Here is a 23521-nt window from a genome sequence, read left to right as displayed (position 1 = left end):
TCTTGAAATTTTAAAATCGATGTCTATAAACACCACGAGACTTTTCATACTGCTAAGAAAAAATTCAAAGGAATTATCGCTTACAATTATCAGGTAAAAAAAAAAAAAAAAAAAGTTTGTGCGATGTCACGTACGTCACGCTTTTTGGATCCGCTTCAGAAAAAATTCAATATACGAAACAGGTTAAAAATGTCTTTTGTTTAATACTTGCTGGAAGAGCCAAACTTCAGTGTGAAAAATGAATCGAAACTCCATGTAAACGTTCTATGTTGACAGCATAGATATTTCATAATTAGTGTCCTTGTCACGCAAGGCCTGAAAGCACGTTGTTCACATGTCAGAAATAAAAACGACAAACCAATTGAGAGGGGAGGCGAGGGCTAAAGCTGTTGATGACAGGTTAAAGATAGGTGGATCGAGTGAAAATATTATTTATATTTTGTCAGTTACAAATAGATTCATGTTAAAACACTTTAGTTTATTTATCTTAATATGTCTCTAAACTTCAAAGGGACTTTGACATTTTCATAAATATTACCTCTCTAAGAGTTATTTATATTTTAACCTGACAACGTACATGGATTTATTAATATCAACATGGACAAAGATACAGGTCGGCATACACAGGCAGACTTGGAGAATGTATGTATAATGTGTGTATATACATTCTTGAATAGAAAAAGAATTTTTTTTTCCGTGTGGACCCTGTCGCCTTTGTTACTATGGAGACCAGTGGTAGAAAACTGTCTATAATACACGTGTTCTTTCTCACAGCTTTCTCTTTTGATGTATAAATATTCTCATAGACTTCCAAATATTGGTTATATGCCGAGCAATTTAAATCGGACTCCCTTTTATCTTTTACTTGTTTCAGTCGTTAGACTTCTACAGCCATGCTGGAGCACCACTTTCAAGAACTTTTAGTTGAATGAATCGACCCCAGAGATTATTTTTTAAAAACCTGATTCTTATTGTATCGATCATTTTTGCCGAACTGGGAAGTTACGACAAAGTAACCGCACCAACACCAGTTGTCAAGCATACACACACACACACACACACACACACACACATTAATAACAAGAAATACTCCACGGATGGCGATTTCATTTTTATTAATGCATTGCTACATATGTTTCGGCATTTCATGCATGTTTTCCTGTGACCACCTCACCATAGGATATCATTAAATATTATTTATAATATCCGTGGACCCTATGAGGGCCCATTAATTCAACATGCATACTTCTTCAGGCATTTTTCGCATTAGTTTACGTTGGATTTCTTTGTTGTTTGGACTTACAGGATATTATGCAATCCATCTGCACTGTTGTGTAAACAACAAACTAATACTATTTCTCTCAAAGTTCTTGCCTCTATCAATATAGCCATCTATGTAGAAGTTTGTAAGAATTTGCAAGCACCACCCATTAATCCAATAGAGCTTACAATGGTGGTGTGTCAGCATGGCCGCAGCTCTGAGCTGAAACTACAGAAAAAAAAACAACCTTTTTGAGAGTCCAAGTTAACTGCAGTATTCATCTGAATATGATGTCTCTTATGAATATATCAGTAGCAGACGAAAATCATGGGGCAATGGTAGTGAGAATGCTAGGTATACATTTCTGTCTCGTTGCACTTTATCAGTAGCATTTACTCACTGACAATCGCATGCTAAGACAAAATTTGTTGCCACTGATTTTCCTGATACGAGTCATTACAGGTCCTGCATTCGTAATTTTTCTGTTGGAATTTGTCATGGTGTTCACCTGATTCATGCTGTTGTACAATGAACAGGGCTCACAGGTCACCCATTTACCACTGAGTAGACTGAAGCAACATAAAATGAAGTGTTTTGCAGAAGAACACGATGCACAACTGGTCTGGGAATCGAAACCATGATCTTGTGATGATGAATGCAACACCCTAACCACTTGATCCCTTTCTGATGATCCAGCAAAAGGCAACAAATTACAAATGCTTTTTTTGGTGCAACTGAATTCACATTCAAAAATAGACACTAAAAGCAGTAACATTCATTTATCAACCATGATAAAAAAGAGTTATGGCTTGTCAGAATCTTTGTGCTTCTTATATGAGACAAATCCTCATGAAATCAAAATTACATGGTCAGTTGGAGGTAGCACAAGTTTATAGGGATGGTAACTTCAGATCAAACATGTAGCATGACCTTTGAATAAGAAAATAAAAATTTTGCTCCAAGACAATTATAGGTTGAAAAAAAGATTAGAACTATTAGCACCTTGTATTCATAATGTCAAATATCTTTTATGTAAGTATCAATCTCCTTGATTTTTAACCTGGTTTAAACCAAAACTATTTGTTTTACAACTGTAATTCACTTCAGATAGTTGTTTAAAAAAATTGTTTAAAAAAATTGTTTAAACAGTAATAGAATTTCATAAGAGAAGAATAGTTTTAATGTGACCTTTCTTGTACAAGGTTGGATTCTACGTGTCATGAGAAATCATAAGTGTGGAAGCATTTAGATTAATGGTTTTGTTGCCACAAGAGCCGGGGAAAAGAGGTAGAAAATGTAAACTTGAAAACTGATTTTTATCAAATATCATTTGCCTGGCATTTTAAAAATCATTGAGGTAAGTGTTTTTTGATAGCTTCCATGTATTTTAAAATATATTAAAATACCTGTTGATTTAAGAGGCAACAGGCTTGCTTTGTCAGCTGGAAGAAAAGCAAAGCAAAATTTGAACAACTTGCATTTTTAAATCTTTTTTTAAACCATTAAGTTAAAATTTATATTTCTGTGTGTTTGTATATGTGAGTGCATGAGTGTACAGAACAGTATGTTTTACACACACACATGTATACATGCATACACATATATATATATATATATACATATACATACACACACACAAACACATATATATATATGTATACACACATATTTATTTATACACACACACACATATATATATACTAAGATATATATATGTATAATCTTGATAGTATCACTGACAACCCACTACCCTATACTGACTATATACATTCTTACTATTCTTCACCACCGCCACCCCATGAACACCCTGCCCCACCCTCTAAACTACTGCCATAAATCAATTCCAGAGAAACTAAAGTTCCTTCGTTTGCGACACCCACCCCCCTCCACCAACCCGAATCCCCACCCCCATATCATTTCTCCATTTTCTCTGACAGTCAATAGCTCAACAACACCAGCTGCAACAACAACAACAACAACAACTGCAAATGCAAACCACAGCATCTGTGATAACAATAAAAACAGTAGCAGCAGCAGCAGCAGCAGCAACAGCAGCAACAACAACAGCATCAACAACAACAACAAGCCATTTAATATTTCAACATTAAAAAAAAACTAATTCTATTTATGTCTGTCACTTCGATAATGTATTTACCATTTCTGACATTGATTAAATTATTGATTAGGGCGAAGGGTGGAAGGTGGAGGGGTGGGGGTGGGGGTGGACAATGTATTACATCAACCCCCAGGAGTAACTTGACAAGCATTTTATTTTCATTTTATTAACTCTGGGGAAAAATGAAAGAGTAAAGTCAACCTTGCGAGGATTTGAACTCAGAAATTAAAGGAATGCAACTCGATACCCTAAGTTCAACACCCTCAGGGTTTTAACCATCCTTCCCCCACCCCCAACCTTGTTACGTATCATATTGATATTATTATTATTAATAGTAGTAGTAGTAGTAGTAGTAGTAGTAGTAGTAGTAGTGGTGATGGTGGTGGTGGTGGTGGTGGTAGTAGTTGTAGTAGTAGTGGTGGTGATGGTGGTGGTGGTGGTGGTCGTAGTAGTAGTAGTAGTAGTAGTAGTAGCAGTAGCAGCAGTTAGGTGGTGATTCAATAGGATCATCAGCACATTGGACAAAATGTTCAGCAATACTCTCTCTTCCTGGCTCTTTACAATCTGGGTTCAAATTCTTTGAGGTCAACTTTAACCTTTCATCTTTTTCAAGGCACAAAATTGTTAGCCCACTAGGCAAAATGTTTGATGGTATTTCATCTGGTTTTACATTTCTGAGTTCGAATTCCCCCCAGGTCAACTTTGCCTTTCATCCTCTCGGGGTCAATAAAATAAATACCAGCTGAGTACTGGGGATCGATGAATTTCACTACACACTCTCCCAAAATTTCAGGCCTTGTGCCTATAGTCGAAAGGATTATTGTTGTTATTTTTTACTTTTAATCTGCATGCTTGTTACAATCACTTGCCAAGACACACCCAGCGTCCTAGGGCGAGTGAAGGGTAAGAGATGTTACAGTATGACTGAAAGTTTGGGGAAGGGAAGTGGCAGGGGCTGTAGCAAAATATCTTCATGTAATACAACACAGACATTTAAATGGATACGGTTTTTCTAAAGATGTGGGCAGCACAATCTTCTGGATTTCTCTGAGACATGGTTCTCCTGGGATCTTATCTAGATGTTTCTGACATTCCTTTTTTTATCATACCTAGGGCACCCACAATAACAGGAATAGTTCTTGCCTTAAGATGCCACATCTTTTCTATTTCAATTTCCAGGTCCTTATATTTACTTAATTTCTCAAATTCTTTTACAGATATATTTTTATCAGTGGGAACACCTGCACCTATTAGTCTACGAGTATTTTCTTCTCTGTCTTTAATGACTATGTCTGGTCGATTAGCCTAGATTGTTCTGTCGATGTTGACTGGAAAATCCTAGAGGATAGTGACATATTCTTTTTCACTGAGTTTGTATTCAATGCCTGGTCCTGGGCAGCGATGATTAGGCTTCCAGTATTCTTTTTTAGGTCACCCTTGTTGAGCCACCTCCATGATGCTTCCTGGTCTTTTAATTTGTTGCTTTCACAATGGAACTGACCATGTAATTCCATACGGAGTAGCATTTCTTCACTCTCGTTGGCTGTTCTTGATCGGAATTCATGAGCAGCACTCTCAAGTCCATTTTTGTTACATCCTTCTGCACAAGCAGCATACTGTAGCAAGTCTTCTTTGCTGTTTACCAAATACTCTGCCATGTTTCTTCTTTCACTGTTGATGCTCTCCCATATGCTAATCAGCCCATGTCCACCTTTACCACTCTTCATGTAGAACCTGTATACATTTGTCTTAGGGTGGATGGTACCATGCATTGTTATTGTCTTTCAGGTAGTGCGATTGAGCTGGTCAGTCTCCACTTGTGTCCATCTCAGGATGGGTGCACTATAGCAGACTACAGCAACTGCCGATATGTTGATGGCTGTCACAAGGTTTCTTGAGTCAAGTTTTGATTTCAAGAGAAGTTTAAGGCACTTGAAATATGCAGTAATGACCTTGTCCTTCATTTCTTAATGCAAGATATTGTCCAGCTCCAAGATCCCAAGGTACTCGTATCCATCATCATCTGGATCTTCCATTCTCTCTCCGTTTGGCAATTCTCTGCAATTCTTCTCCCCTGCTTCAAAGTAAGCACTGCACACTTCGAGATACCAAATTCCATCCCTATATCCTTGTTGCACATTTGTACAATCTCAACCAGCCTTGCCATGATTATTATTATTATTAGTAGTAGTAGTAGTAGTAGTAGTAGTTGGTGATGTTGTTTTTGTTGCTGTTGTTGTTTCAACTATTATTGTCGTTATTGTTACCATTATTGCTGCTGTTCTTGTTATTGCCTTCGTTGTTGTTGTGTTTGTTGTTGTTGTTGTTGTTGTTGTTGGTGGTGGTGGTGGTGGTGGTGGTGGTGGTCATGGTGTCATTGGCAGTAGTGTTGGTGTTATTGTGCGAAGAACAGTTTGTTAATGGCTATGGTAATGGTGATGGTGGTGGTGGTGGTGGTGGTGGTGGTTGGGGTAGTGCCAACATTAATAGAAAGATTCCTCAATCCCAGTAGAGACAGATTCTGTACAGACAATGGAATATAAAACCATCATCTTTAATTAGACATGATAAATATGGCAGTGGCGGTGGTGGTGGAAAAGATAATGATGATCTAGATGATGATAAGGACGATGCCGGTGGTGATGATGATGTTGATGTAGAGAAGAGACAATTCAATTATGGTGAAATAAACTACATGAATTTTAATAAGATTTTTCTCACAATTTTTGACAGGCAAGTGGTAGACAGTTTGCTCCCCAACCACATGAGTCTAGGTTCAGTCCCAATGTGTGGCACCTTGAGCAAATGTCTCCTACTATAGCCCCAGGTGAATTTTGTTGATAGTAACTAAAAGAAGCCCATCATATATGTACATATACGTCTATATCCATCTCTCTATCTTTCTGTCTATCTATCGATCTATCTATCTATCTATCCATCCATCCATCCATCCATCCATCCATCTGTCTATTTATCTATCTCTCTTTCTATCAGGTTGTGTAAAAAGTAAGCAATGTTTTGAACATGAAGAATTTGTACCAGATTTTTGAAGAGTCAAATTTTTTTTTAAACATTTTTTTGCAATTTTCTGATAATACAGACATAGACTTGCCCAAATGGATCAATAAATTAACATTGATATTTTTTTCACCATTGTTACAACCATTTGAAATGGAACTGTCAAAGCCTGATATTCGAGCAATTTTGCTATTCAACTTCAAAAAGGGACGTAAAGCAGCTGAAACTACTCACAATATCAATGAAACATTTGGTGAGGAAATGACCAGTGAGTGGTCAACTCAAAAATGGTTTAAATGATTTCGCAGTGGAGACCTGAGTGGATGGCCATCTGTCATCAATGACGGTCAATTAAAGACTGTCATTGAGAAAGGTCTATGTAAAACCACTTGAGAACTGGCGAAAGGATTTCAAGTTAGCCAAAAAACTGCCTGCAACCAATTGCATGCGATTGAATAATCAGAAAAGCTTGACAAATGTGTACCATACGATTTGAATGAAAATCAGAAAATGCGCAGATATGAAATTTGTTCATCGCTTCTTCTCCTGCAGCTGTCTTAGCAGAAATATAGCATCAGTAATGCTTTTCCCTGGCATGAATCCAAACTACATCTCATCTAAACTGACTCTCTCCCTAATTAGTTGGGCTATGACCGTCTCCGTGACCTTCATTACCTGATCCAATAACTTGATACCTCTGTAATTATTTGTATCTCAAGCATCATGTGTATATATGTATAAACGGTATTGGTATCCAGGAGACCCAAAGAGTGGCAGGTAATGCTAAGTAAGTGCTAAGGACAGACCATAGTTAAACTCTTGGTTCAATCATGATACGATTGAGGAGTTTAGTGTGGGTTCTTGTATTAGCCTACATATATATATATATATATATATATATTTGACGAAAACAGATAACAGCTTTGTTATTTGTTTTTATCGAATATGTATATGTATAAGTAATAGTGATAGAAGCAGTATTAATACCAAAAGGTAATATTTATCCCCATTTAAAAGTGGATGTTGTTTTAGAACAGAGAATACTGTGATAGATATCACGAGAGGACCCCTTATATGTGCTTTTGGTGCATATAAACACTCCTGTTTATATCACAAGTGGGAGGATGACAGGTAATTGATCTCCCACTAGCAATATAAACAGGTGTGCTCATATGCACCAGAAAGTCCTTATAAGAGGTCCTCTCATGATATCTATTACAATATTCTCTGTTCTAACGCAGTATCTACATTTAAGTGGGGATAAATATCACCTATTAATACTACAATTTCAGACATACATCTCTGTCTATTGACAGATTTATAATATCCCCAGCCAATCATTAGAGGTGTTTTTTTTTTATCTGTAACATTGAATGGAATTTATCAATATATCTTTTATCAATAAAGTTATTTATAGCTTGACTAGTGTTTATCAATGCAGCTTTTGTTTGCTGTAAATATTTATATCATGTGTGTGTATACATGTGTATATATGTGTGTGTATGTACATCTCTCTCTCCCACTCTGTCTCTCTGTCTCTCTCTTTCTTTCTCTGTGAGTGTATGTGTGTATGTATGTATATATATGTATGTACAGGGTGTGGTGAATAAACTGTCGTCTAAATTACGCGAAAATGAAAATAACACTGACATCTCATTTTAACAGATATATTTACCAAAATTACATAAAAATATCTTGAAATACTAAAGAGTAAATTTATTCAATAAAATCGGCCTTGTTTTCAAGCACAGTCCCCAGATGGCTTCAGAATCTCCTGCAACTCTTCTGGACGGTCTCCTTGTTTAAGTTGTTTAATGCTGCCATAATCCTTGCCTTCAGTTCATCTTGATTAAGATTAACAGTTGTCAGAGAACAGTTGCCAAAAGTACCTTTGAATGGGATCAAACTTGGAACCAAGTGATTGTGAAGGACACACACACACACACACACGTATTCTGTGTTACACTAAGGAGTGGCGCACAAAACTGGAATTTTTGCACTAAGTCCACTCTGCCAAGTGGTTGATGTTAGGAAGGGCATCCAGCTGTAAAAATCCTGCCAAAACAGTCACAGAAGTCTGGTGCAGGCTTCTGCCTGGCCAACCCCTGGCAAACTGTCCCACCCATGCCAGCATGAAAAGAGGATGTTAAACAATGAAGACAATGTTGAGAACTTTGTGGCTTTAATTTCTTGCTTGTTTTGCTCATACCTAAATCTGGCTCTGCTTACAGATCCCACTTTCAGATGCTAAGATTGGTATGTCCGATGACCAGTGTGAACATTTGCAGGAAAAAGAGTTGACAGGGAAAGAATTGTTGAATTCCAATAACGGGTTCCATCAGCATCATGCTGGGTCTATTTACATCATCATCATCGTTTAATGTCTGCTTTCCATGCTGGCTGGCATGGGTTGGATGGTTTGAGAGGAGCTGGCAAGCCAGAAGGCAGCACCAGGCTCCAATTGTCTGCTTTTGGCATGGTTTCTATGGCTGGATGCCCTTCCTAAAGCCAGCCACTTTACAGAGTGTGTTGGGTGCTTTATATGTGGCACCTACAGCAAAATTGTTTTAAAGTAATTTAGACATGTTTTTGTGATGGAGAGAGTTTAATTATTTCCTACAACCTTGGTGGAGTGGAGTGGAGTGGAGTGGATTGGGGGAAATGACTTAATCTTTCCCATACATTAATTGTTAACTCTACACCTCCAGAGAGAATTTAGTTTGGATGAGGACAAATGAATGATATCAGCATCATTGCCTTCATCACAATTGTCATCATTGTTGTTTTCCTCCTCCTCCTCCTCCTCCACCACCCCCTCATCATCATCATCATCATCATCATCATCATCATCATCATCATCATCAACAACAACAACCTCCTAACTTCACCACCATTGTTGTTGACATCATCTTCTTAATCATGGTCACCATCACCCTCAGCTCCACCACCACCACAACTATCATCACTTACCACCATCATCATGTTGCATCTGTTTTTCTATGCTCCTATAGGCTGGACAGGTTCCTTGCCATCTTCAAATTAATCTTCCTTCATTCTTACCATTTCTTCTTCCTCACTCTTCTTCTACTAAAACTGATTGACATTTCTTCCACCCAACTCTCATCCTTCAAATAAAATCTGATTAAAACGTATTTATTCTTTGCATAAATACAATAAATAAATGTGGATACATCATGGCCAAATATTTGAGAATATTGCCTCACAATCATGAGGCCCTGGGTTCAATCTCATTGCACAGCATCTTGAACAAGTGTCTTTTACCATTGGCTCATGTCAACCCTCGTCTTATGAGGGAGAATGGGTACACAGAAATAAGGACCCAGTACTGTAACAGCTTGTATCATCTGTCTGAGGTCCTTGTTGTGACTTGACGGATGACTAAAGACTCTGGTACATTTTTACTTACACTGTGTTACGAAGGAATAATAATAATAATAATAATAATAATAATAATAATAATAATAATAATAATAATAATGATAATGATAATAGTAGAATAGACAATGCATCAGAAAGTGATAAGTGCAGAATCTTTGGACAAAATGGTGAAAGCGTATGGTATATTACCAGCCAATGAATGTCACTAGCCTAGAAGGAATATAAGTGATGCTACAACAATATGGCCAGGTTTGTCCATTGGACACTTTGCAACAAGTTTGGACTTGACAGAGCAAAAAATTGGTATGACCACAAACCTGAAGGCATCATCAAAAATAGAAATGCGAAGATCCTATGGGATTTTATGATTCAGTGTGACCATGAGATAGAGAATAGGAAGCCAGACATAGTCTTAATTGAGAAAGAAAACAAACTATGCTGGATCATAGATATAGCATGCCCAGCTGACAACAAGGTATGTGATAAGGAAGAAAGAAAAGTCGATAGATATGACAGGTTAGCTTGGGAAGTTAAGCAGTTGTGGTCGATGAAAAAGGTAGCAGTAGTACCAATAATTGTCGGAGCCCTGGAAACAGTGAGCAAAAATCTTGAAAAGTACATGGAAGAAATAGGGGCTGTAACAAGGGTGGAGCACTTGCAGAAAACAGCACTGCTTGGAACTGCTCGAATACTCCGGAAGGTGCTCGAAAAATAAGAGGTGTTACCTTAGTTCACTGGTAGTGAACAGCTGACACTGTCGTACATCTCCAGTGTTAGAAGCTGTGCAAAGGCAATGATAATAGTATGGTTTCAAATTGTGACACAAGGTCAGTAATTTTGCAGGCATGGGGATAGTCAGTTATATTGACTCCACCACTTAACTGGTACTTTATTTTATCGACCCTGAAAGGATGAAATGCAAAGTCGACCCCGGTGCCATTTGAACTCAGAACATAAAGTTAGAAGAAATGTTGCTAAGCATTTTATCCAGCATGGTAATGATTCTGCTAGCTTGTCAATGATAATAAACAGAGAAGCGGAGAAGATGGAAGAAGAAATGGATTTGAAGAAACTGTCTCCACTTGCAGCCATTTGAGAAGGGGTTGTCTTCTTATTTCAGAGATAAGACACTGCTGCGGAGGAATGGTGGAACAATACCAGACAGAACAGATTGCCAATACTGCTGTAGGACACACAGACAGATATCAAACAGCAACAACAACTTCAGCAACAATAGAAACAACGACGAAATAAAATATATAAAAACACAATTTATCAAACTTCCTAATAACACTGTCACTGCCACCACCACCACCACCACCACCACCACCACTGTCACTGCCACCACCAGCACCATGGTCGCTGCTACCACCAGCATCACTACCACCACCTCCACCACTACTGCCACTATTGTCATTGCCACCATTACCACAGACACCACCATTGTTACCACCACTAACAACACCAGCTATTACTACTACTACTACTGCCACTACCTACATCATCACCACGGCCTCTGCAACCATTATTACTACTACAACCATTGCTACAGCCACAACCACTACAATCACTGACCTCTACCCCCCCCCCCCCCCATAACTATTATTAACACCTACAACACACCCATCACCACTGCTTCTGCTACCACTATGATGCTGCTGTCAGCAGTAACAGTGATGACCACCTTGGACAAGTGCATTCTACTATAGCCTCGGGCCGACCAAAGCCTTGTAAGTGGATTTGGTAGATGGAAACTGAACGAAGCCCGTCGTATTTACATATACATACATATACATATATATATATATATATATATATATATATATATATATATATATATATATATATATATATAAAAACATTGGTAAAACACCAGCACCTCACTTTCACTTCAACCTTTCATCAACTCTCCTACTTCTGTGCTTAACACAAAGGTGCCTCTATGTGATCCTCTGAGCTGCTAGAAATAATAGCCAATTTTCACTCAAATTACACCCTGTTGTCTTAAGAATGAAAAGATGGCTTGATTTAAAGAAAAAATGTAAGGCTATGACTGGAATGTCTTTGATTATAAGTCTGCTTACTCAGGGTCAAACACCACCACTACTACCTCCACCTCTCTTAGAAACAATAACAGCAACAACAACATGAATGTCAATAAGTACAACAACAACAAGTGAATGAATGTGAAAGAATAAATAAAAACAAGTCAAGAGAGATTGATGATAAATGTTTATATAAGTTTTTTCTTGTAAAGGTGGACACAATAACTGCTGTGTTACACCAGTGTAACACCCGTGTGACACAGTAGTCATATAATTGTATTACAATATTATTGGTACAGTATTGATATACTGTAAGAGTTACATTCTTCTTAAAGTGTTACAAAATTGTAACAGATTTATTGACGTGTTACAAATTGTAACAATCTTATAAGTCTATGTTACAAAATTGTAACAGCTGTATTAAACCATGTTACATTATTATTGAATAGCAATATATCATTGTTACATTGTAACATTATTATTAAAGTGTGTTACAGTAGCATTGTGGCATTGTTACAACTGAGGTACAGAAGAATTGTGATGACCGTTACGTTATTGTTACTATGTTGAAGCAATGTTACAGTGTGTTACAGTAAACTGTGTTACAGTAAAATTGATGCAGTGTTACTATATTTCAGTGATTTTTTTTAAAACTGTGTCACATTATGTAGCAGTATTATTACAGTATCGTTACAGCAATGTTTGAGTAATGTTACAGTAGATTTATAAATGTGTTACAATAATATTGTTACAGTTGATCTAACTGTAACATTGTAATAATAATAATAGTTTTACAACTGTTTCATTGATGTGATAGCAATTTTTTTCAATTTGACAACAGTTATGTTACAAATATAACAGAATTTTTTTTTAAGTATTTGAAGCAGAATTAGAGATACCTAATGTGGGACAGTAGTGTTACAAATGTGTTACAGTAATTTTAAAACTGTTACATTTATATTATATGTGCTCAAGTAGTGTTACAAATGTTTATTGAATGAGCTGTATAAATGTTACAGTTTTGTTACAGTATTCAGTTCCAACTGAAATACTGCAGTGTTATATCAGTGTTACAATGTATTATGTCACCACCATAATAACAGTGTCACATAGTGTGTTACAGGGGTGTTATGATGGTGTAACAACTAAATTGCAGTTGTGTTACCCTATATCACAACTGTATGGTGATGATAGCTTTATTGACGTGTCACACTGGTGTTAAGGATTGTGTTACAACTGTGTTATAGTAATGTTACATCAAGATTATGACTGAATTACAGTATTGTTAAAACTGTGTGACATCAATGTTACAAATATGTTAGATCAATGTTATATTATTGTCACAACTGTGTTGTGTCAGTTTTACATCAATGATACAACTGCGTTACATCAATGTTACAGCTGTGTTACAACTATTGTAAATGCTTGTGTCTTTCTTCTGCACCATTCTACATGAATTCTTGTACCATTGAATATAACAGCATTTAATGGTTTGGTCTGAAGGTGAGGGGCTGCACCGAAACGTTTGCAGGGTCCTCCTGCACTCCAGGCCAACGAGATCGACGTGTTTGAGGAGGGTTTTCTTTTTGTTTTGTTTTTTGTCTTGAACAGATATAAGTCAATGACTGCTGGAAAAAATATGACCAGGGAGAGAATTCCAGAGGGATGATATTCAAGGGAAAGAAGGAATGGCATAGTGGCTACAGGGACAGTGGGTAGGATATGATATGGATGATGAGAAGTGAAAAATCTAGCAAGTTAGACGGGGATTAGTTAGAGAGAACACAAGACCGACCAGTAGAAGCTACAGTTGAAGTGACAAACAGTCTAAGATGTCTCTGTGTCCAGTATCAGCACCATCCCAGATAATGGAACAGTAATAATGGCTCTGATTGGTCTAATTCCTGACCTGCTGACCTGTAAAAAGTTCTTGTACAATGATTGCAAAATAGATGTACGAATAACAAAAATGTAGTAAGCAAAAAAAAAAAAAACCATTGTGGAGAAATAGAAAAGGCATGGATGGTATATTCTGGAAAAATATAGATTAAGGAGTCAAAGAAAAAACAGTTTTTATTACTAAAATATGGCTGATACTGTAGTAAAACAGTAAAAGAAGATATAGCTGTCATAATGATTGGGTCATTGTCATATAACCAGGGTGGATTAGTTGTAAAGATTTTTGAATTCAACTGGCAAAAATAAATACAAAAATATGTGTGTGTGTGCATACACACATAAACATTCTACTCATGTATGTATGTGTGCATATGTGTGTGTGTGTCTGTGTGTGTGCACATGTGTGTGTGTGCATATGTAAATAAATATAAATGCAAAAATAATACGTACACAATCAAAAACATAAGAATATATCTGTCTGTCAATCTGAGTGTGTGTGTATGCACACATACAGATATATGTACACACACACACATAGATACATACATATACATATACTGTCTCCAACAATAGAGAGCAGTCACCATAGTTTCTTCCATAACTGCTTTCTCTGAAGAGTGTGGGATTACATAATTGGGCTGTTATCTAACATCCTGTTGGACCCCAGTGTGAAACTGATTGGAAGGATTGACTATAATGGATATATAATTCTGCACACTTCAATTAATATATATAAATATGCACACACACACACACACAATGCATGCTAATTTCAGCTATTGTCTACCAATTCTACTCACAACACTTTAGTAGTCAGCCTGGTGCTATACTAGTAAACATTTCCTCAAAGTGCTATGCAACAACATTCTTAACCAAACACACACACACACACACACACTGTAAGAAACATGCTTCCTAAACACAGGTCAAGTGTCTTCTACTCTAGCCACAGCCCTAAATCCTTGTAAAGTGATTTCAGACACAGAAACTGTTAGAAACTCATCATGTGTGTGTGTGTGAACATATGCATGTGTGTATTCATGCATGTCTTGATATTACTGCATGACAATTGTACATGAATGTCACCATACAAAGTGATGTCAGTTGCTCTCTGTTCTTCCTGTATGTCTGTCCATGGAGAAGCATTGCCTTGTTAGGAAATAGGTGAGGGTTATGAACAGGAAAGGCATCCACCTGTAGAAAATCTGCCTCAACAAGATCCATCTGATTCATGCAAGCTTGGAAAAGTGGATGTCAGAACCAGAACATTTATAGGTAGGTAACTATGCATGTGTATGTGTGCGTGTGTGTGTGTGTGTGTGTGCGTGTGTCTGTGCGTGCGTGCATACATATACATGTATTTGGTTGTAGGAACAGTAGAAAAAGCCCCGGCTCCCATGAAATTGGAAGTTTTCAGGTGCACAATGAATATGATAGAAACAGAAAGCTTAGGGTACCCACGAAATAAAGGTAGAGTTTTGAATTAATGGATATAAGCATATATGTAAACACATACGCACAATATATACGAGGGTGAGTCAAAAACTAATGCCATTTTGTTTAGGACAGGTATAATTACCAACACAGAGACATGTATCATACATCGAAATGAAGCTGGTCCTCTGTGGATCACATCCCTACTTCTCAACATAGTCACCGTTTCTCTTGATAGCAATGTTCCACCTTCGAATGAGAGCATGTATCCCTGCCCCGTAAAATTCTGTTGACTGTTCTTTGAGCCACTTCTTCACTACAGTTTTTCACTTCCTCGTCACTGGACTATCTTCTCTTTGGCCCCACGAAAGAGGGTTTGAGAGACAAACATTATTCCAGTGACAAGAAAGTGAAAACTATAGTGAAGAAGTGGCTCAAAGAACAGTCAACAGAATTTTACAGGGCAGGGATACATGCTCTCATTCGAAGGTGGAACATTGCTATCGAGAGAAACGGTGTCTATGTTGAGAAGTAGGGATGTGATCCACAGAAGACCAGCTTCATTTTGATGTATGATACATGTTCCTGTGTTGGTAATTATACCTGTCTTAAACAAAATGGCATTATATTTTTCTTCTCTGAATTTTCTCCCCTTCCCAACCCACACCAAACTTATTTATTTACTCTTTACTTGCTTCAGCCATCAGTGGACTACGGTCATGCTGGAGTACTGCCTTGAAGAGTTTAATGAAACAGATTGACCTCAGTACTTATTTTCTAAAGTCTGGTACTTATTCTGTTAATCCCTTTTGCTGAACCTATAAGTTACAGGGGGATGTAAACAAACCAACACTGGTTGTCAAGTGGTGGTGGTGGTGAGGGGACAGACACAAACATAGAGAGATATCAGAACAAAACTTTCATTCTTTGAAACTTATAAAGTAGAAAAGATTGACTTCCTCTTCGTAAATATTGCTCTGTCATCTCTCAAAGACAACCAGAAGAAATACAGCGAATAGAGAACAATTATTTAATTATTACCCAGAGCTGGGAAAGTTAGCAAGGAAATTCTAGCAAGAATGCGTCTACAGGATTTACAGGCAAAGATGCATTGCTATCAGTTACAATTAATTGCTAAGGGTTGGTAGAGCAACCCACGGTTTCATACCACAACATGATCTAATGTGTCTTTACTTCTTTTTAAGAACATAGGTGAAATTTGAGGAATGTTTAACTGCTATTTCTGGTAGGATGAGTGATCATGCAAAGCAGATGTGTGTAAAATCCACTCCCAGCATTCAAATTAGAAACTGTCCACTGACAAAGTCTCAAGGATCCCATATAAAAATGATTTAATCTTTAAGACCAAAACAGTGATTTAATATTAGTTTCATTGCTAAGGCAGGGAGCTAACAGAATTGTTAACATGCTGAGCAAAATGCTCAGCTGTCCGAGGGTTAACAACAAACAGGAAATCTTCAATGGTGTACTTGTAAATGTACAGTTTATACAACTCAGATTTATAGCAGTAGAGAAAGTAAGAAGTAATGACAATGATGCCTTCCCCACGAGTCTTGGGTGTTAGCAACAGTCTGACTGGCATAAAATAGTCAAAGCAATTGGTAGTGATGTTCCATGACAATTTTGCAACTATTTGAATTTCTCAGAAGAGTTCAAAAGATATTCAGAAGAATATATTTAGTATTCTTCTGAGACTTGTCTGGGATCCATTTTGATTGACTGGAGTTACCAATATCTTTGGTTCTTAAATTATTCTCTGAATACACCATAGAACCAATACAGTCACACAGGTAAAACCAGGTAAATAAGTCTGTCATGAGCCTATAGGTTCATTAGGCTAAAACCAATCTCCATTTCCATGGTGTATTGGTAACTGACAGTTTACAATATTCAGCCCCCATCCCTCTCCCCATATGAATGGGATGCCAGTCCATTGTAGGGCTGGCCCTTCCCTTCCCCTAGCTGCTGCTGCTAGTTATTTTCTGTTGAGAGGACTGGAGCAATGCAAAATGGAGTGCCTTGTTTAAGAATGCAACACACTGCTTGGTTTGAGAATTGAAACCATGAACTTCTGGTCATCAGTGTAACACTCTAAACACAGGACCATGTGCCTTCACATGCAGTGCTATGTTCCAATCAAATTCCAATTTTTGATCAGAAAGGTGATGAATATTCAATCAGTAAATCGTTAGAAGTATTTGTAAAGAATAGATTCCCACAGAGAATTAATTTTGGTCCACCACAGTTCTTATTTAATAATGGCTTTTAATGGATTAGAAAATGGACAGTTGTGGAAGTCATCAGTTATGATTAAGGAAGGGATCAGTCAGTCATGATATTTACTAAGGGACCCATCACTACTTAAAACAAAACATTGGGAACAAAAAAATCTATATTATTAGTGTTGTTTGAGTATAGAGGACTTGAGCCCTACTGCATTGTCCCCTGCCAACTAGTTTGTTGATATTGAGAATATTCAGTTGAAATAACTGAGCCCTTGTTAAAGGACTTCCTAAATCTACCACCATTTTTGCCGGGTCCAGCAGAAGCCATTTTTTTATGGTGACAAGAAGCAGGATATGAACCCAGAATGCAGAGGTGAAACAGAAACCTCAAGGTTTTAACATTCTTTTAAACTCAAACTTTTTGTTCAATCTACAAACACGTGTCCTCAATAAAGGTTAATCAAGGGTCAAACAGCATCTATAACAACAACACCAACAACAGCCTTTATTTAATACAGCTTATTAATATGCAAGCAGAGGTGTATTTTGACAAGAATTGAATTAAAAGAATTCAATGATGATTATTTATAATTTAAGTCTTGGCATTGAACCATAAAACTACTTTATTAGATATCGAATTGTGTTAAAATAGGAGTTATTTTTGGAAAGATGAGAACCAAAAATAAACAGACATTCCAAGATTAATGATTAAAAATTGATTTATTTAATTTTTTTACTGGTTTCAAAAATTAGAATATGGCCGAGCTGGAGTAAGTGAGTCAAGGCATGAAGACATGGATGTCAGTGGAAAAGGTGTCCCAGACCAACATATGTGGATGTACTGAAGAAATATGGAGATGCAGAAACTACAAGAGAACAAAGAAATGTGTAGAGGACCAAAGAGAGCTGGAAGAATCACGGAATACCATTTGTGAAGAGGACTTAAATAATAGTAATAATAATGATTTCAAATTTTTGCCACAAGGGCAGCTTGGGGACAGGAGATTAAGGTGATTACATCGACCCCAATGTGTAACCGGTACTTATTTAATTGACCCTGAAAGGATGAAAGGCAAAGTCAACCTCAGCAGAATTTGAACTCAGAACCTAACGGCAGACGAAATACTGTTAAGCATTTCACCCAGCGTACTAACAATTTTGCCAGCTCGTCACCTTAATAATAATAATAATAATAATAATAATAATAATAATAATAATAATAATAATAATAATAATAATAATCCTTTTTACTGGAGGCACAAGGCCTCAAATTTGTGGGGAAGGGACTAGTCGATTACATTGTCCCCAGTGTTTCACTGATACTTAATTTATTGACCCCAAAAGGACGAAAGGCAACATCAACCTTGGCGGAATTTGAACTCAGAATGTAACGGCAGACAAAATGCCTATTTCTTTATATATATATATATGTATATATATATATATATATACATATATATATATATATATATATATACATATATATATATATATATATATATATATATACATATATATATATATATATACATATATATATATATATATATATATATATATATATATATAGATATATATACATATATATATATATATATATATATATATATATATATATATATATATATATATATATATATATATATATATATATATATATATATATATACATATATATATTAGGAGCAGATTGAAAATGAGATAATTTGAGAATGGGGCAGAGTGTATGACAAGATCATGTTATACCAAAAGCACAAATTCTACAGACAACAGGTGGATTCATGCAGTTGCTAAATGATATTCAAGAGATCAGAAAAGGCCACTCGGAAGACCTCTGTGATAATGGGAAGACACCTTAGTTAAGCAATTTGGGTCAAGATAGAAACAATGGACACAATGAAAACAGAATCGGAAGCACATTGTGCCCAGTGGTATGTAACAGTGTCTGATGGTCTGGCCAATACTGTGATACACACACACGCACATACATATATATATATATATATATATATATATATATATATATATATATATATATATATATATCTGTGTGAGTTAGAAGTTGAGAAACCAACTAAAGGATAGTACCTATCCAATATACTGCTGGTAGTGTACCCAATTATTCATACCCAAGTGCTGGTTATTGTGTGGCAATCTTGCAATTGAGTATTATATATGGGTGGGGGTAAAAAATGGTTTACCCTTGATTTATATAGCAAATAAGAACGTGGAGAGGATACAAAATCGACAGACATCAGTTGGTAAACATTCCAGTGTGTCTGTTTATTACAATGTATTAGATGAATACATTGGAATAAATAGACATACTGGAATGTTTACCAGTTGATGTCTGTCGATTTTGTATCTCTCCACTTTCTTATTTGCTATATATATATAGATAGATATACACACACACACACACATACATACACAAACTCATACGCACAAAACAAAGTAATGAAAATAACACTTTAATACCAAAAGCAGAGAAAATATAGCGTTTTATCTAATGTCAAAAACTTCACAAACGGTTACCCAAAGTTTAATGTAACTGATCATCAGAAGACTTTTATCTGGTGATGTTTTATGTGAAACATTGAGTAACAAATTGTGAAATCTGTTATGTTCAATAAAACACACACACACACACACACACACACACACACACACACACACACACACACATGTATATATATATATATATATATGTATACATACATACAAATATGTAGGTATATATATATTCACATATATACATGTATAGGTACATAATAATCCATAAATATAGGCATATATACATACATTATATATATTTACCTAGGTCTACAAATAATATGTATACATATATACATATAACTGTGTGAGTGTATGTGTGTGTGTGTGTATATATATAAATATATATATATATATATATATATATATATATATACATGGAGACATATTGACAGATAGATAGAGACATATATACATGAAGACATAAACAGATAGATAGATAGATAGATAGATATGTAGAAAATGTGTGTATAATAGAAGGTTGTAGGAATACAGATTCAATATTAAATACCAACAACCAATTTATTGAATTGCTATTTTGGTAATATTTATTGTCTTGACATTTCAGGTGAAATACTCATTTTCAGTATTATTAATTGAACAAAAGACTAATACAAACCTATAAGATTGACATTGTGGGTCTGAACAGGCATATTAGGCTAACTAACATTTCAATTTTGTTCTTTGTGAACAGGAGCGTTTTACCCAAAATATCAGGATTAAAGGAATATATTATGAAGCTGCATTGCCTTCTATTACACAGTGATGTTTTATATATTATGCAGTGTGTCACACACACACACATATACATATGTATATACATACACACACACATGTGTGTTTATATATATATATATATATATATACATACAAGCACAAAGGAAGCAAACTTGGAGCAAATTAATCTCCCCTGTTAAGGAATTAAGAGTGAATTTAATAAGAAACACACATACACACACAACATATGCACAAAAATAGCCCTTTTCATGTAAAAACATTTCTAACCGTCTCTTTGATGGTATCGTAATTGTAGCGACTTATTTGCATTGTTTGGTTTGTTATATTTCAATAATTTGTGGAGTTTTCTGCATTTTTTTCTTTTGCCCGAACAACGTTGAATGAATGGAGAAAACCAATCATTTTCAGGTGTTTGTAAACATGAAGAGTTTCCAACTGACATGAGTTATTGTTCTGTGGGCAAACCTTAGAAAAGACACTTAAAGCTGGCTGGATAATGTAAATAATTCTAAATACTATAAAGTATTTATATCCATTCTCCATTGATCAATAACAAAAAAAAAAACAATGATAGATTAAGCAACAAAAACTATGCGTTATTGATTTTAGACTGTTTGGTCAGGAAGATACGATATTTTTCTCTCTTACATTTATTTGGTTTTTTTTTGTTTGTTTGACTTTTTTTTTTATAATTTTTACCCTTTTTATTACTTTTTTATTTATTTATTTATTATTTATTTTTTCCCAAAGAATCTTGTTTCAGGATAGGATGGCTTCTTTCAACCTGATTTCTGACAGATTTGTATAAATTAGAATAAATAAATTGACTAGATCAAATCTGAATCACAAACAGGTTTCATTTATGAGGATGGATATGATGATGATGATGATGATGACGACGGTGATGATGATGATGATGTTGATGATAATGATAGTAGTGGTGGTGGTGGTATTCGATGATAGTATTGATGAGGATGATGTTAGTGGTATTTGATGACAATGATGATCATCGTCCCATCACCATTGCTATCATAATCATCACTATCATCATCATCAACAGCATCTTCACATCATCTTGGCTATGAATACAAAGACTGCTGTTAATATTCTGTTTACATACAAACACACACACATACATACATACACATATACAATATATATATATATATATATATATATATATATATATATATATATATATATATATACACATGTATATATGTATGTATGTATGTATGTATGTATAAACATCAAAAGAATTCCAATATAAAAGCAAAAACAACTGAAAGACTCAGCTGTTTGGTTGTTATTTCTGAAGATTTACCAGAAAAGAAAATATTTAGAAGATTTACTGGAAAAGACAAATCCATGCTGTAATTCCTAACTGTATTAACTTGGAATCACAACATGAAACATAAATTATATGGTCCATTGAATTTCTTTTCGGATTAAAATCAATTTTGATGTGGCTCCTTCTTATTGACCTCTTGGCATGAATCACATAAAATACATTATCAAAACAGGGGGGAAAATAGCAAAACCATTGGCTTCAAGATCCCTGTAAGCAGTTGTAACAAAATCACATTTTCTTGTAAAAAAGTTTGGCAATGAGAAAAATAATTCTATAAAAAATAACTAAATAAAAATAAAACATTTGGGTCTTTTTATATATATATATTGCCATGCAAACAATGCAAATGAAAAAAGGTGAAAAAGAATGGAGAGGCATCAAATATTTGACCAAAAATGAAAACTGGAAATTCAAGACGAAATCGAGTTCTTTTTTTTTCTTTTTGCTTAGCTTCATGGGTCAGAGATAAAAAAAAATTATATTCCATCCTGTTCAAGAGTTTCAGATGAAAGTAAATCAGAGAGTGTATTTATCAGTCATGGATGTCTTTGATGCTTGTCTAAATTCAATGGCAAGAATTGCTATTTTGACCCACCCCCATCAACAAAGAGACCTCTAAGGACAAAGAATGTTTAACGATGCAGTTGTATTTTCGTCAAGATTGAGTCAATCAAGTGAATCAAAGCATGTCTTCTGTTAAGTATCTGGTTACAATACGGCGCTCCTTCATTTTTCCAAGTAATTCCATTTTATTGTTGGATCTATTTCCAGATATTTATATTCTTTACATTGACTACTAATATAGTATCTGGGGAAAGAAGATTCCAATGCCTTGTGTTGTTGACAAAAAAATTTGGACAACTTCCATCCATAAAGGAAGTCCTTTCATGTGATATATATATTTATATATACAAACACACACACATATATATACAGATATATATATACAGATATATATATATATACAGATATATATATACAGATATATATATATATATATATATATATATATATATATATATATATACACACATACACATACACATATATATGTACATAGATATATGCATACATATATATATATACATACATATGTACATACATATATATATATATGTATATATATATATATGTATATATATATATATATATATATATATATATATATATATATATATATATATATATATATATATATATATATACATATATACATATATACATATACATATGTACATATGTACACACACATACACTCACACTCACACTCACACACACACATATATATATGTTTATTTATATATACAAACAGACATGCATATATAAAGATATATGTACATAAATATAAGTATAGATAATCTTTGCAGTTCCCAAAGAAGCAGGAGTCCTGTTACAAGTTACCGAAAACTACTTCGTTATAACAACGGAACTGTTTCTTTGAGTACTAAGAATTTATAAGTA

The 23521-nt window shown here is 35.2% G+C and overlaps 1 protein-coding gene across 2 annotated transcripts in view; it reads left to right on the top strand.

Moving 5' to 3' along the window:
• LOC106878761 (uncharacterized) overlaps positions 1 to 23521 on the top strand; it is a 145346-nt gene that overhangs the window by 3518 nt on the left and 118307 nt on the right. Inside the window, exon 1 of one of the 2 annotated variants that reach the window (XM_089351694.1) lies at positions 2514 to 2618. The exons of the other annotated variant lie outside the window; for it this stretch is intronic. The gene's annotated coding sequence lies outside the window, so the exon portion shown is untranslated. Of the gene's footprint in view, positions 1 to 2513; positions 2619 to 23521 lie in introns of those variants that run through there. 2 annotated transcript variants of the gene reach the window in all.

Source organism: Octopus bimaculoides, chromosome 4, assembly GCF_046866305.1.
Source record: "Octopus bimaculoides isolate indiv1 chromosome 4, ASM4686630v1, whole genome shotgun sequence".
In the NCBI taxonomy this organism is placed as follows: Eukaryota; Metazoa; Mollusca; class Cephalopoda; order Octopoda; family Octopodidae; genus Octopus; species Octopus bimaculoides.
Note: the sequence above shows the minus strand (reverse complement) of the source record. Positions and strands in the feature narration are given on the sequence as shown.